The sequence below is a fragment of the Bubalus bubalis genome, chromosome 2 (genome assembly GCF_019923935.1).
Source record: "Bubalus bubalis isolate 160015118507 breed Murrah chromosome 2, NDDB_SH_1, whole genome shotgun sequence".
Taxonomy (NCBI): Eukaryota; Metazoa; Chordata; class Mammalia; order Artiodactyla; family Bovidae; genus Bubalus; species Bubalus bubalis.
Genome location: NC_059158.1, coordinates 25,755,375 through 25,771,818, shown reverse-complemented (window position 1 = coordinate 25,771,818; position 16,444 = coordinate 25,755,375). Strand labels below are relative to the sequence as shown.

Genomic DNA, 16,444 nt, shown 5'->3' with positions numbered 1-16,444 from the left:
TGATCACCTTATCCATATATTCTCAGCTATACTATATTTACATTCCAGTTTTTTTTTTCCTAGCTTTTCTTCCTTTTAAGTTATAGTGAATGTTCTATATATTTTTGCATTTTTATTCACACAGTTATTAATTTTTCACATTAAAATACATTTTCAATCAGTGAAGAAGGACCTTGAATCTTAAGGAACACACATGTCTACTATATCTCTCAATTTAGAATTTTTATGTGAGTGATTGGGGAAGCTGTGGTCTTAGGATTATTATTTTTATTAAAGAATTAACATAATAATTTAAAGTTTAGCATCCCCCTTTTCTAATAGTATTTTCAATTATTCTTTGGTTTTCAGTCTCATGAATGTAAACATGTTTGCTTTTTTTATGCAACAGCTGTTCAGTGTGAGACCAATAATTGCTGGGGCCTATCTCAGAAGAAGTACTACTCTAATGTCTCTCATGGATTCATTAACTACTTTTTACCAAAAACAAAAAACAAAACAAAAAAAAACGATTAATGGTAGTAACACATGAACTTCTCATGAACTTCAAGGCTCTAGGAAACTTTGGTCTAGTTCTTAGAAATGTTAGTCTAGTTTTAAGGAAAAACTATCCAGGAAATGGTTTCAAATTATTGGTTTCACATGAAATGAAATGGTTTCAAATGGTCCTCATTTCCTATTGTGTCTTTTATGTTTGAATGTTGTTGTTGTTGTTTTTTTTCATCTTTTTTTCACCCTGTGTGAACAGGACAACACGAATCTCATTATTGAGTTATATTTTGTATCTAGTCAAAATTCATTTATCTCTTTGACACTGGTTTTCAACTCTCAAAGACCATCTTCCTCAATTCCAACATAGATAGAGTTTTACATCATTTACTCTTGTTTTGTTTTTTGGCTACTGAACTCTACCATCTTTGGGTGTTATTCAGTTTCCTCATCATTTTTCTTCAATTTGTCCTGTCCTTGCAATTTATATGTGTTTCCTTTCTTCCAGGAGATTATTAGCAGAAATTTATCTGTAGGTTTTTGTAATTTAAAATGTTTTGATATGCAATGTTTCTCCAAGATAGCTTCAGTTTATTTCATTTACAACCCTCTTTTCTGCTATTTACTATCTCATTTCCCTTCCTTTCTGACTCTGTTAAAGTAAGCTTTATTAAGGCATGAGTTAAAACTCATACAAATATGGTTATGTATGAATCAATTGAGAAAAGGTGGTTAATGGAGATGCCCAGGATCCTAATTCCATGGTTCCTATAGGTAATTTGAATTTTCTTCTTGTCTTTCCCATAAAATTTACACTGTTTATCCATTTTATTTTTCAGAAGAACGTCAGCGCAAATTTGGTACTGTATCTTAGATATCCTTTTATTCACCAACAGTTTAAAATGACTGAATTTCTGATTTTTTTTAACATTTCTCAACATTTTATCTATATCCTCTTTATTGGCTCACACATTTCCTGCATGTGTGCACTTCTAACCTGAATTTTTAGTTATGGACTTCCACCATAGTTTTCTCTCTTCTTTGTCCTCAAAAAAAATGTAAATGTTGATATCTATCAATGTCAATGGTAAGTTGAAGTTTATTTTTTCACTGACCTTGAATTTATTACCCAGGTTTTCCAGGGTATAAAAATGTCTAATATATTTTAAATAATTTTTAAAATTGTCAACAATAGTAATTTTACTTTTCATTTTTATATTTATTGACACAATTGTCAGTCTGAGAGATTATAATTCCTTTTAATGATGTTTTGAAGGGTTCTGTATCATAAAGAATGTTTAGTAACAGTGTGCCTGTCTCTCAAATTTGATTTTTTTAAGCAAATGATACCAAAACCTATTGCCTGCAATGTTTCCTAAAGATTTTTTCATAAAACATGATATATGCAGTAAAATGTTATTTTATTTATTTTTTTAATTTTTATTTGAGTATGGTTGATATTACAGTGTTGTAAAAGTTTCAGGTATACAGCAAAGTGAATCAGTTATGCTTAGGCAGGAAATTATTCAGGAAATATATTCAGGAAATATATTCCTGAATTCTATTTCATTTGAAAACAAAAATATGACTCAAAAGTTTATTTTAAAAGAGTATTAAAATTTTAATGAAATCAATGATTTCATATATAACAGCAATGGCAAAAATGAGAATTGGCAATACATCTTTAATAGCAGCCAATAAACTGATAAGAGCAACCATATTGAATAATAAAAGAAAGTATAATGTCAAATGAGGTTATGAATATATGGAAAAGTGAACCTTCAGAAATACTGCTCCTAAAATTTTTTGTCTCTATTCAGAAAATACAATTTTTTTCTGCTTTTTCTTTATTTTTGTTACTCTTTTCTATTTTCTTTATAGAATACTCTCTGAGTAAGAAGGAGCAGTCCTCATCTATTCTTGGTGAGTTTATTTAGTGTGCCTAAAGTATGTACATTTGTTTGTCTCTCAGTATCCTGATACCTTGAACATTGTGTTCAAATTTTTCTAAAAATTTTTTCTTCTCATTAATTTTCATGGTATTTACATGAATATTCTATTTCCTTTTTCAGAAAATCTTTGGGGAAATTTTGATAAGGTTCTCTGACAAATCTTTACTCCTTTAACTCTTCAGTGACTGCTCAGTTGGTGTCTGTAAGGTTCCCTGCCCTTTCGGTTATACTTTTGGTTTTTCTTTGGCTCCCCTTCTCCTGGATGTCTGCTCTTCCCTCCCTACTTTTTGTTAATGAGCTTCTCTCTCATTAAGTTCCTCCAATGTTGGTTCCATAGGCTCCATCATTTCTCATTCCATCTTTTGTTTGTTTCATATGTTTCCTTTCATATAGCATCAACTTCATCTGTATTCCAGAGACTTGCTTTACTTGCATCATGAGTTTTCTGAGATCAGGGTGATGAGACTAATAAGTCTATGGTTTTCACACTTTATTTTCTGAAACAATTTCATTATCAAAGGATCATTTCAAATATCCCTATTAAAGGGGCCATTACTATGCTGTTGAAACCTTCCCAAACTTTAGGAGATGAGAAGATCCCAAACTTGATACATGAGTTTTCTCTTTTCTGTCTTGTAAGAGACTATAAAAATTCTAATATCCTTTATGAGTATTTGGTAAGCTTGAGTCTCACTCTTTTATTACTTTTGATCATATTACTTACATGTTCTCATTTATACTACAATTATATTCTAGAATTGTTCATGTCATTTCTTCCTCTCCATCTATAGTAAATATTCTGCATTCCTTTGCATCTCTATTTGCATAATCATTAATTCTTCACACCAATACCTTCTTTGTTTGAAGAAGAATGTTAAATTTTAAGGAAAATTCATGTATAATATACATCTCTCAACTCAGAAATTTCTACATGAATGACTATAGATGCTGCAGTCCTAAGATTTTCTTAATGAAGCACTAAAAAATGAAATTTAACATTTTCCTAATTATATTTTAAAATTATATTTTGTTTTGCATTTTGAATGGAATTTGAGAACATGTCTTTTTAAATCACATAGCACATTTCATATGGCTGGTGGTACAGCTTTGACAGAGGAGTGGTACAGCTTTGACTTTTACTGTAGGCTTTTTTTTTTTAATCACATTTTAACTTCCAGTCTCATGTCGTAATCATGTTTGTATCAATAGTTTGTTCTAAAATAGTGGATGGCCCAATGCAACACCAGTGATTCATAAGATTTATCCAAGTGATGTCCTGCTATACTTTCTGTTATGATTTCATTTCCTATCTTACTTCTTTTTGTACAGATGAGTGACAGAATTTAAAACATTATTACCTCTCATGGGTTATATAGTTTTTGGAAGTTTTAATGCCAACTCTTGGAAGGGTGGTTCATTTTTAATGAATGAATAATCAATTGAAGATTTTAAAACTATTGTCTTCCTCTCTTCCTTATATTCTGCCTTCATTGGTTTGAATGGTTTATTTCTTCCTTCTTTTTTTTATATGAGAGGACAGGAAATGGTAAGTCCCATTAGTGTATTACACTTTATACCTACTCAAGTTTCATTGGTTTCTTTGTCCCCAACTCCAATGTACCTGGAACTCTATTTATCTATCTTTTCCATGTTATTATCCTTGCAACTGAAGTCTCCCATCTTCAGATGTTATTCATTTCCCCCTATTTGTTTTTATTTGATGTGTTCTTTCCTTGAAATTTATGCAAACATTTCCTTTGGCAAGGAGTTACTAGCAATAATTTAAATTTAAGCTTTTGCTGTTTTCAAAGTTTCTGATCTGAAGTTTTTATCCAAGATAATTTCAGGTGATAAAATAAAATTTATATTTTACAGCAAGACAATAAAATTTAAAAATAGAATTTCCTCTCTCTGTCTATTTGAGTCTCCTCCTGTACTCTTAAATGTGCAATGTACATCTAGTACGTCTACCTGCTTTACCCATTAACCAGACTTCCACAAAGATAGGAAGGCATGCTCAACCTAAAGATATTTTTTCTCCTTTTTTCTGATGCTAGCAATGTAACTTTCTAAAAGGTTGACTGTATACAGGATGTTACAGTGACTTGCTACTTGCTTTGTATATGCTTACTTGGACAATGTATCTTTGGTGAACTTTATATAAAATGTGATGTATTGTCCCTTGTCTTCAAAATAAAACTGTGCCTTCCATTTCTAACGAGTAGAACAGTTCTCAGAAATTCTGAGATTCCACCTCCCTGATTATAATCATCAGATTGACTGGGAAAACATTCCTTTTTCCCTTCTATTGACTGTTAATAGAATTTTCAATGACAAAAATCATTTCATTCAAGCCACATATCTCTGCTGTTTAATAGCTGATTTATCTTCCTCTCATCTGACACTGTTAAAGTAAGCTTCATGAAGATACGAGTTAACTCACACAAATACAGTTAGGTATCCCTCATAGCTCAGTTGGTAAAGAATCCACTTACAATATGGGAGACCTGGATTCGATCCCTGGGTTGGGAAGATTCCCTGGAGAAGGGAAAGGCTACCCACTCCAGTATTCTGGCCTGGAGAATTCCATGGACTATATAGTCCATAGGGCCGCAAAGAGTCGGACACAACTGAGCGACTTTCACTTTCACTTCACTTCATGAATCAGCTGAGAAAAAATGGTGAACAGAGGCACCCAGGAACCTAACCCTGCAGATCCTATAGGAACAGTAGCTCAGGACTCTGTTCTTCAGTGTCTGTGGCATTATGCATAGCATGAAAACAAAGTGAAAGTGTTGGCCTCTCAGTTGTGTCTGACTCTTTGCTATCCCATGGACTATAGCTCCCCAGGCTCCTCTGTCTATAGCTTCAACAACAAGATTAACTACATCTCTTTACTAACAATCAGAAAGCTGCTTAAAGATGAAAAACTGAGTAATAAAAAACTAAACAAGGTCCAACTGATCATGAGAAATTGTATGAGATAGTGACCAGAGTTACTATTTTTATAATGATTTATCAGTTCAGAATTTTTCTTCTCATTCCCCCTATTTTCTTTTATTAAATACTGTTCCTTCCAGAAAAAAAACCTCTTTTAGACAAGTTTGTGTGTATTCATCCATATGTGTCTGATATTGCTAAATGTGCAATGCACAACTAATACATCTGCCGGGGTCCAGCCCCAGCTGATCCAGGGTATTCGAAGCGGGGACGGCATCGGCGAGGATCAGGATACAATAGCTTCAATTAGATATTAATTAGAGATGTAAAGAGTAATAGAATGAGGATAGCTCAGTAGGAAAATTCAGTGGAGAAAAGAGGCTTGGTTTACGCAGGAGACCATTAAAACTTCAAGATAAGAAGTTTGCACCACTTACGTAGGCCGCAGGCATCCTTCCGTTCTCCCAAAGGAGAGGAGACACTGAGACCTCCCCTGTCGGATCTTAGAAGCCCAGGCATAATTAGCAAGCATGGCGGGTTCCGCGCTCCAGATGGAGACTCAGCCAGAGGTTGAGAGAGAGAGCGACATGGGGAAACCAAGTTTCAGTGAACAAGGCCCGCACTTTATTTTCCAAAGTAGTTTTTATACCTTAAGTTATGCATAGAGGATAATGGGGGAAGGGGTAAAGTCATGCAGTAAGCCAGGCTTTCTTCCTGCAAACTTATCATATGCGCAAAAGTTTAGGTGATTTGCATCATCTTCTGGCCCGGAGGCCTGTTAACATTTTAAGACCCTTTCTTCAGAAAACTTATTTTTCTCTAAAGGTGATTAGTCAGGCACTACCCTCCAAAAGCATTAAAGTTGCATTCCTATAGGGCAAAGGTGTGGTGGGCTGTAACAAGAAAAAGAATTAACTCAAGGGTCCCAGGTTACAAACATTAAAGCTACTATTTACACCAATTATATTAATCAATACACTGCCAGGGACACAGCAGGTAAGGGATATGGAGACTTAGCAGCAAACATTGGCCCAACAAGTGAAAAACCCTTCACCAATACAATTTCTAATCAATCTTTTAACTGCTCAAAGGAATCTGTATTTAGACAGTTTAAAACATCTCATGCCTCTCACAGTTGGGAGGCTCTGAGCAATCACATGTGGCCGGAAAAACCTATTCAGGCAGGCTAGAGGATTGCCAAAGGAGTTTGTAGGTTAAACACTGTCACACCCAGGAATTATTAACTGGAGCTGTAAGCTAACTCTTTTTTCAGAGAGAGGTAGTGAGGGACAGCCCCCCGTAAAGTCAGAGGTGTAGGTGAGAGCACAAAGCAGAAAGTAGGCAGACTCTGGTTTTGGGGGTAGATGCTCGAGAATTTCCAGGGGGGACTCCTGAGGCTCGATCCCGCCTTTGCGTATGCCGAGCCTCCTTCCTCATGACCTTTGCCACAGGCGGAGTGCCTCATGCTGGCTCCCAGCAGTGACAGAATTCTAGTTGAGCTATTCCAGATCCTGAAAGATGATGCTGTGGAAAGTGCTGCACTCAATATGCAATATGCTGGCTCCCGCATACATCCATCTGTTTTACACATTAGACTACCACAAAGATAGGAATGCATGCTCAATATAAAGATATTTTTATGTGTTGTATTTGTTTGTATATGTGTGTGTATCTACAGCCTAATGGGTTCAATTTTAAATATATATCTTTAACACATTTGAATTTTCTCCTTATGTCTTTCCCATGAGATTTACATTGTTTATCCTTTTTTTTTTTTTTTTCCAGAAAAACTTCAACACCAATTTGGTAAAGTATCTTTCAGTTCATGTTAATCCCAAAACACATTAAAATGACTGTATATTTGATGTTTTTAACATTTCTCACTGTTTTATTGATCTGTCATTCTAAGCTTCACGCTACTCCGCATGTCTACTTCTCTAACCTGAATTTTTAGGTTGGGGCTTCTCTCCTAGTTGTCTCTCCTCATTGCCTTTCAAAGTCAGTATCAATTCTGATGTATTTTAAGGGTCAAGAGTAAAGTTGAGAGTCATTTTTCCACTGACCTTGAACTTATTACCCATCTGTTCCCAGGGTATTCATACAAATATTTCACATAAATTTTTTAGAAATTTTTCTTGCCAGCAATTACAATTTTACTTCCTGTTGTTATTTTTGTTGGCACAATTTGGGAAACTGCAATTCCTCTTAAACATGTGTGGAAGGGTTCTATATCTTAAGGAAAATTCAATAACAATAAATATCTCAACACTGAATTTTTGTGCAAATGACATGAGAACCTATTGTCCATCAATGTCTCCTAAAGACTTTTTCATTAAACATTAATAAATCCATTAAAAGTTTAAAACTTCACTTTTAAATGACATTTTAGAGTTGTATTTTTATTTTCAGAGGGAGTAAAATTTAGCAATGTATCTCTTTCATGCCTGTAGGAGGCTGCATCCAAAGGTTGTAACAGCTACTGTATTTCACAAAGGGCTATTTATTCTCTTTGCTTCCTCGTTAATTAATAACCAACTTTTATGCCTGATGTATGCATGAGTGTTTTCATCTGCATCCCAATACACTGAAATTGCACTCAGATTACTCAAAAAAATTGATTTTTCTTCATGTGTGTTTTCTACAGTATTTACTTCAATCTTTCCATTTTATTTTTCAGATGATCTTTGGAAAGTAATTGGTGAAATTCTCTGACAAAATTTTATTCCATTAAATCTTTAATGACTGCTGGTGTCAGTAATATTCTCTGCCCTTTTATCTCTATGCCCTCCATTGACTCCTCTTCTTCTGATTGTCCATTCTTCCCTCTCTGTTTCCTGGACATCAGTTTCTCTCTTATTAACTTCTTTCCATTGATGTTGCTTTATGTTCCACCATTTCCCATTACATCTTTTTTATGTTATAACTTTCTTTCCAACATCACTGATTTAATCTCTCTTTCAGAGATTTATTATACTTACATTTTAAATGTTGTTGATGAGAGCAATTAAACTAATAGGCCCATGTTTTTCACACTTTATTTTCTGATATATCAGAAAATATTCAATATGAAGTGGACATTGCTATGATGATATCATCCCAAACCAGATGAATGAAATTTCTTCTATTGTCCTGTCAAAGCCTGTATAAATTCTGATGTCACTTCAGAGTCCAGGCTAAGTTTGAGTCTCACATTTCACTGTCCTTGATCATATTATCCTCATGTTCTTAATTACACCAGCACAATATTCCATAATTTTTTTCTGGCAAGAATGGTGGTCTATTATTATGAAAAATCTGGAAGGCTTGATACAAGACCAAGGATTGATACAGTTTAGCAGAGAGGAAGTCCTACTGTATATTCAATCATGATTCCATTTCCTATCTTAAAAGTTTTTGCACAAATGGCTGGGGAGAGGTAAAACAACACTGCCTCATGGGTTAAGTGGTCTTTGTAACTTTTGGTTCCAATTCATAGAAAGTTATGTCTGTTTTGTTGAAAAAAAAAGAAAGAAAACAAGCAATCTATTGGCTTCAGATGATTGTCCCCTTGTCTTCCTGACATTTTGCCTTCTCTATGTACAAATGGGTTATTTTTCCCTTTTGTTTTTAAAATGGTGAACTGTCAAAAGGAAAGACCCAGTAGTCCATTACAATTTGTACCTGGTCAGGTTTCACTAGTTTCTTTGGCATTGATTTTCAATTCTCAGTGATCATCTTAATCAATGTCCAGGGAGCCGTACATCAGATTGTCTCATGCTCTTATTGTTGTAACCTAAGTCTGAAATCTTCATGTTATATTCAATTTCTCCCATTACTTTTTCTTCAGTTGTCCTCTCCTTACAATTTATGCACATGCTTCCTTCTGTCAAGGATATATTAGTAATAATCTATCTGTAAGGTTTTGCTATTTTTATTTCTGATCTGAAAATATTTTCCAAGATAGTTTAAGTTTACTTGATTCAGACCCCCCTTTGCTGCTGTTTAATACCTCATTCAACCTTCCTTTCATCAGACACTTGTTAAGTAAGTTTCATTAAGAATGAGTTAACTCACACAAATACAGTGGGGTATGAATCAGTTGAGAAAGAGTGGCGAATGGAGGCACCCAGGAATCTAAGCTTGCAGATCCTATAGGAACAGTAGCTCACCACTCTTTACTTCAGTGTCTGTAGTATTATACATAGCATAGCTTCAACAGTAGGATTGACTATATATCCTTAGCAGCCATCAGAAGACTGCTTAAAGAAGAAAAACTGAGCAATAAAACACTAAATAAGGTCCAATTGATCATGAAAAATTGAGTGAGATAATTACCAGAGTTACAGTCCTTATAATGATTTCTCAATTCAGAATACTTATTTATTCATTTCTCCTGTTTTCTTTTATTAAATACTATTATTTCCTCAGAAAACCTCCTTCAGACAAGTCTGTGTATATTCATCTGTATGTGTTGTTGTATTTGTTTGTATGTGTGTGTGCATCTAAGTCTTAATGGATTCAATTTTAAATATGTATCTTTAACACATTTGAATTTTCTTCTTATGTCTTTCCCATGAGATTTACATTGTTTATCCATTTTCTTTTTCAGAAGAACTTCAACACCAATTTGGTAAAGTATCTTTGAAGTCATGTTACTCCCAAAACACATTAAAATGACTGTATTTCTGATGGATTTTTAACATTTCTCACTGTTTTATTGATCTGTCATTCTAAGCTTCACGCTACTCCACATGTCTACTTCTCTAACCTAAATTTTTAGGTTGGAGCTTCTCTCCTAGTTATCTCTCTTCATTGCCTTCCAAAGTCAGTATCAATTCAGATATATTTTAAGGGTCAAGAGTAAAGTTGAGAGTCATTTTTCCACTGACCTTGAACTTATTAGCCATCTGTTCCCAGAGTATTCATACAAATATTTCACATAAACTTTTTAGAAATTTTTCTTGCCAACAATTGCACTTTTACTTCCTGTTGTTATTTTTGTTGGCACAATTTGGGAAACTGCAATTCCTCTTAAACGTGTGTGCTAAGTCACTTCAGTCGTGTCCGACTCTGTGCGACCCCCTAAACGGCAGCCCACCAGCCTCCCCTGTCCCTGGGATTCTCCAGGAAAGAACACTGGAGTGGGTTGCCATTTCCTTCTCCAATGTATGAAAGTGAAAAGTGAAAGTGAAGTTGCTCAGTCGTGTCCGACTCTTAGCAATCCCATGGACTGTAGCCCACCAGGCTCCTCCATCCATGGGATTTTACAGGCAAGATTACTGGAGTGGGGTGCCATTGCCTTCTCCAAAACGTGTGTAGAAGGGTTCTATATTTTAAGGAAAATTCAATAATCATATATGTCTCAACACTGAAATTTTGTGCGAATGACACAAGAGCCTATTGTCCATCAATGTCTCCTAAAGATGTTTTCATAAAACATGAATATACCATTAAAAGTTCAAAACTTCACTTGTAAATGACACTTAAGAGTTGTATTTTTATTTTCAGAGGGAGTGAAATTTAATGCACATAGGAGGCTTCATGTAAAGGTTGCCACAGCTACTGTATGTCACAAAGGGCTGCTTTTTTCTCTTTGCTTCATTTCTTTTTAACTAACTTTCTTCTGTATGGGTGTATGTGTCCATTTTCTTTTGAAAAGGTGAGTGAGAAAAGATGAAGTCTATTTGGGCATGAATTAAAATAGGAACTCGCCTGAAGGTGGTAATGTAGTCACTGTTTGATGAAAATGTAAACACAGGCTCCTAAGAACCAATCCCTGTATTTTCTCTGGAAGTCGTGGGTCAGGATCCTCCAGTTCACTGTTTGTGTGCACTTCATACCACAGAGCTACAAATATGAGGGAACTGATCACTTCTTTTCAGTACTAGCTAAAGAACTGATTAATGACGACCGACAGAATAATAGTAGCCCCTGTCATAGCCAAAGAGTTTAAGAACATTTTAAAAACAATACCACAAATACAAAGATTCCTGAAATTTTTGCTCGCATCAGTAAGTTCATTCCCTTTTCTTCTTTAATATTTGACCAGGTTGAAATGAAGCTTGCAGCCACTGTTGGTACACATCTGTGTGCTTGCATATATGTGTTTGTGTGTTTACATTCTGATATTTTTAATGTTGTTGTTCAGTCACTATGTCTTGTCTGACTCTTTGTGACCCCTTGAACTGCAGCATCCCCAGCCTCCCTGTCCTTCACTATCTCCTGGATTGCTCAAACTCATGTCCATTGAGTCCAAGATGCCACCCAACCATCTCATCCTCTGTCGTCTCCTTCTCCTCCTGCCTTCAGTCTTTCCCAGGATCAGGGTCTTTTCCAATGAGTTGGCTCTTCACATCTGGTGGCCAAAGTATTGGAGTTTCAGCTTTAAGTCTTACATTAAGTTTTTAATCCATTTTGAGTTACTTTTATGAGTGATATAAAATAGGATCAAGTTTCTTTCTTTCACTGTGACTATCCTGTTTTTCCAGCACTATTTCTTTTTTTTTTACTTTTTTTTAAATTTTAATTGGAGGCTAATTACTTTCAATATTGTGGTGGCTTTGCCATACATTCACATGAATCAGCCATAGATGTACATGTGTTCCCCATCCTGACCCTCCCTCACACTTCCCTCCCCATCCCATCCCTCAGGGTCATCCCAGTGCACCAGCCCTGAGCACCCTGTCTCATGCATCGAACCTTGACTGCTGATCTGTTTCACATATGATAATACACATGTTTCAATGCTATTCTCTTAAATCATCCCACCCTCGCCTTCTCCCACAGAGTCCAAAAGTCTGTTCTTTACATCTGTGTCTCTTTTGCTGTCTCACATATAGGGTCATCGTTACCATCTTTCTAAATTCCATATATATGCATTAATATACAGTATTGGTGTTATTCTTTCTGACTTACTTCACTCTGTATAATAGGCTCCAGTTTCATCCACCTCATTAGAACTGATTCAAATGCATTCTTTTTAATAGATGAGTAATATTCCAGCACTATTTATTGAAGAGACTGTCTTTTCCCCACTGATTCTTCCTGACTTCTTTGTCAAATACTAGTTAGCCGTATATACTTGGCTTTATTTCTGGGTTCTCAATTCTTTTCCATTGGTCTATTTGTAAGTTTTTTGCCAGTATGATATTGTTTCAATTACTATAGGTCTATACTGTTACAAGATAGCTTAAATCAGTATTGAGATACTTGTTATTCTTTGTCAGAATTCTTTGGCTATATGGAGTCATTTGTGGTTTCATAAGATTTTTAAGGAAGAGTGTATTTTCTATTTCTGTAAAAAAAAAATCCTACTAGGAATTGCTTTGAATCTATAGATGGCTTTTTGTTGTATCAATATTTTAACAATATTAATTCTTTCAAGCATGTAGATGAGATAAATTTGCATTTTTTGGTGTATGCTTTATTTTCTTTCACCAAAGTATGTAGTTTTCATAGTAGAGATCCTTCACTGCCTTAGCTAAATTTAGGAATCTAGGTATTTTAATTTTAGGAATCTAAGTACTTTAATTTTTTGATACTGTTGCACAATACATGAGATCAATTTTTACATTTCTTTTTCAGAAAGTTTGTGGTCAGTATGTTGAAGTGTTACTGATTTTTATGTGTTTATTTTGTCCCTGCAACTTTATTGAATTCCTTGATTGGTTATGAACAGTTTTAATCAAGTCCTTAGAGTTTGCTGTGTATAAAATCATGTCATCAGCAAATAGAGAGAGCTTTACATCTTCCTTTCCAATTCTGATGCCATTTATTACTGCTTCTTGCCTGACTGCTCTACTGAAGACTTCCAGTATTATATTGAGTAAGAATGGTAAGAGTGAGCACCCCTGTCTTATTTCTGATACTAGAGGAAAAGCTTTCCAGCTTTCATCATTATGTTAGCTATGGGCTTCTCATAAATGGTCTTCATTATGTTAAAATATGTCCTTTCTGCACCTAATTTGCTATATGTTTGTATCATGAAAGATGCTAAATTTTTGCCATTTTTTTAAATTTTATTTTATTTTTAAACTTTACATAACTGTATTAGATTTGCCAAATATCAAAATGAATCTGCCACAGGTATACATGTGTTCCCCATCCTGAACCCTCCTCCCTCCTCCCTCCCCATTCCATCCCTCTGGGTCATCCCAGTGCACCAGCCCCAAGAACCCAGTATCGTGCATCGAACCTGGACTGGCAACTCATTTCATACATGATATTTTACATGTTTCAATGCCATTCTCCCAAATCTTCCCACCCTCTCCCTCTCCCACAGAGTCCATAAGACTGTTCTATATATCAGTGTCTCTTTTGCTGTCTCGTACACAGGGTTATTGTTACCATCTTTCTAAATTCCATATATATGCGTTAGTATACTGTATTGGTGTTTTTCTTTCTGGCTTACTTCACTCTGTATAATAGGCTCCAGTTTCATCCACCTCATTAGAACTGATTCAAATGTATTCTTTTTAATGGCTGAATAATACTCCATTGTGTATATGTACCACAGCTTTCTTATCCATTCATCTGCTGATGGACATCTAGGTTGCTTCCATGTCCTGGCTATTATAAACAGTGCTGCGATGAACATTGGGGTACTCGTGTCTCTTTCCCTTCTGGTTTTCTCAGTGCGTATGCCCAGCAGTGGGATTGCTGGATCATAAGGCATGTCTATTTCCAGTTTTTTAAGGAATCTCCACACTGTTCTCCATAGTGGCTGTACTAGTTTGCATTCCCACCAACAGTGTAAGAGGGTTCCCTTTTCTCCACACCCTCTCCAGCATTTATTACTTGTGGACTTTTGGATTGCAGCCATTCTGACTGGTGTGAAATGGTACCTCATAGTGGTTTTGATTTGCATTTCTCTGATAATGAGTGATGTTGAGCATCTTTTCTTGTGTTTGTTAGCCATCTGTATGTCTTCTTTGGAGAAATGTCTATTTAGTTCTTTGGCCCATTTTTTGATTGGGTCATTTATTTTTCTGGAGTTGAGCTGTAGGAGTTGCTTGTATATTCTCGAGATTAGTTGTTTGTCAGTTGCTTCATTTGCTATTATCTTCTCCCATTCTGAAGGCTATCTTTTCACCTTGCTAATGGTTTCCTTTGATGTGCAGAAGCTTTTAAGGTTAATTAGGTCCCATTTGTTTATTTTTGCTTTTATTTCCAATATTCTGGGAGGTGGGTCATAGAGGGTCCTGCTGTGATGTATGTCAGAGAGTGTTTTGCCTATGTTCTCCTCTAGGAGTTTTATAGTTTCTGGTCTTACGTTTAGATCTTTAATCCATTTTGAGTTTATTTTTGTGTATGGTGTTAGAAAGTGTTCTAGTTTCATTCTTTTACAAGTGGTTGACCAGAGTTCCCAGCACCACTTGTTAAAGAGATTGTCTTTAATCCATTGTATATTCTTGCCTCCTTTGTCAAAGATAAGGTGTCCATATGTGTGTGGATTTATCTCTGGGCTTTCTATTTTGTTCCATTGATCTATATTTCTGTCTTTGTGCCAGTACCATACTGTCTTGATAACTGTGGCTTTGTAGTAGAGCCTGAAGTCAGGTAGGTTGATTCCTCCAGTTCCATTCTTCTTTCTCAAGATCGCTTTGGCTATTCGAGGTTTTTTGTTTTTCCATACAAATTGTGAAATTATTTGTTCTAGCTCTGTGAAGAATGCTGTTGGTAGCTTGATAGGGATTGCATTGAATCTATAAATTGCTTTGGGTAGTATACTCATTTTCACTATATTGATTCTTCCAATCCATGAACATGGTATATTTCTCCATCTGTTAGTGTCCTCTTTGATTTCTTTCACCAGTGTTTTATAGTTTTCTATATATAGGTCTTTAGATTTTTTAGGTAGATATATTCCTAAGTATTTTATTCTTTCTGTTGCAATGGTGAATGGAATTGTTTCCTTAATTTCTCTTTCTGTTTTCTCATTATTAGTGTATAGGAATGCAAGGGATTTCTGTGTGTTGATTTTATATCCTGCAACTTTACTATAGTCATTGATTAGTTCTAGTAATTTTCTGGTGGCATCTTTAGGGTTTTCTATGTAGAGGATCATGTCATCTGCAAACAGTGAGAGCTTTACTTCTTCTTTTCCGATTTGGATTCCTTTTATTTCTTTTTCTGTTCTGATTGCTGTGGCCAAAACTTCCAAAACTATGTTGAATAGTAATGGTGAAAGTGGGCACCCTTGTCTTGTTCCTGACTTTAGAGGAAATGCTTTCAATTTTTCACCATTGAGGATAATGTTTGCTGTGGGTTTGTCATATATAGCTTTTATTATTGAGATGATAATATGATTCTTTTCTTTCATTCTATTAGTGTGATGTATCACATTGCATTGCATATGTTAAACCATCCTTGGATCACACAGATAAATACCACTTGATCATGATGAATGTTCTTTTTAATGTGCTGCCTAATTAGATTTAAGAGTATTTTGTTGAGAATTTTTGCATCCATATTCAGCAGGAACATTGGTCTGTAGTTTTCTTTTCTGATAATGTTCTTACCTGGCTTTGTTATCAGGATAATCTGGCCTTGTAAAATGAGTTTGGGATTATTTTCCTCTTCTTTGATATTTTGGAAACTTTTGTTCAAGATTGGTGTTAATTCTTCTTTTAGTGATTTGTAAAATTGACCAGTGAAGCCATCAAGTCCTGGACTTTGCTTCATTAGGGAATTTTTCTTACTGATTCAATCTCCTCACTAGAAATTGGTCTGTTAAGATTTCTATTTCTTCCAGTCTTGGGTAGGTTGTATATTTCTAAGAGGGTTTGTTTTCCTTCTAAGTTGTCCAGTTTGTTGGCATATAGAGGTTCATATAACCTCTTACTCCCTTCTGCATTTCTGTAATAATAATTGTAATGTCCACTTTTTTCATCTATAATTTTATTGATTTGCAGCCTTTCTTTTTTCACTGGTTATTCTAAATAAAAGTTTGTCAATTTTAACTTTCCAAAACACTAACTCAATTTGGTTTATCCTTTCAATTGGTTTTCTATTCTTTATTGCTTTGGCTTTAACTATTATTATTTCCTTCCTTCTTTCAACTTTTAGCTCAGTTTGCTTTATCTCGT

At 35.0% G+C, this 16,444-nt stretch overlaps 1 long non-coding RNA gene across 1 annotated transcript; it reads left to right on the top strand.

Annotated features, from left to right (window-relative positions):
• Nucleotides 1–938: 938 nt before the first annotated feature.
• LOC123328395 lies at nucleotides 939–15,664 on the top strand. The gene is made up of 4 exons (XR_006543184.1): nucleotides 939–2,409; nucleotides 7,164–7,184; nucleotides 9,967–9,987; nucleotides 15,653–15,664. It is a non-coding gene; the product is annotated as an uncharacterized LOC123328395 (long non-coding RNA).
• Nucleotides 15,665–16,444: the final 780 nt, after the last annotated feature.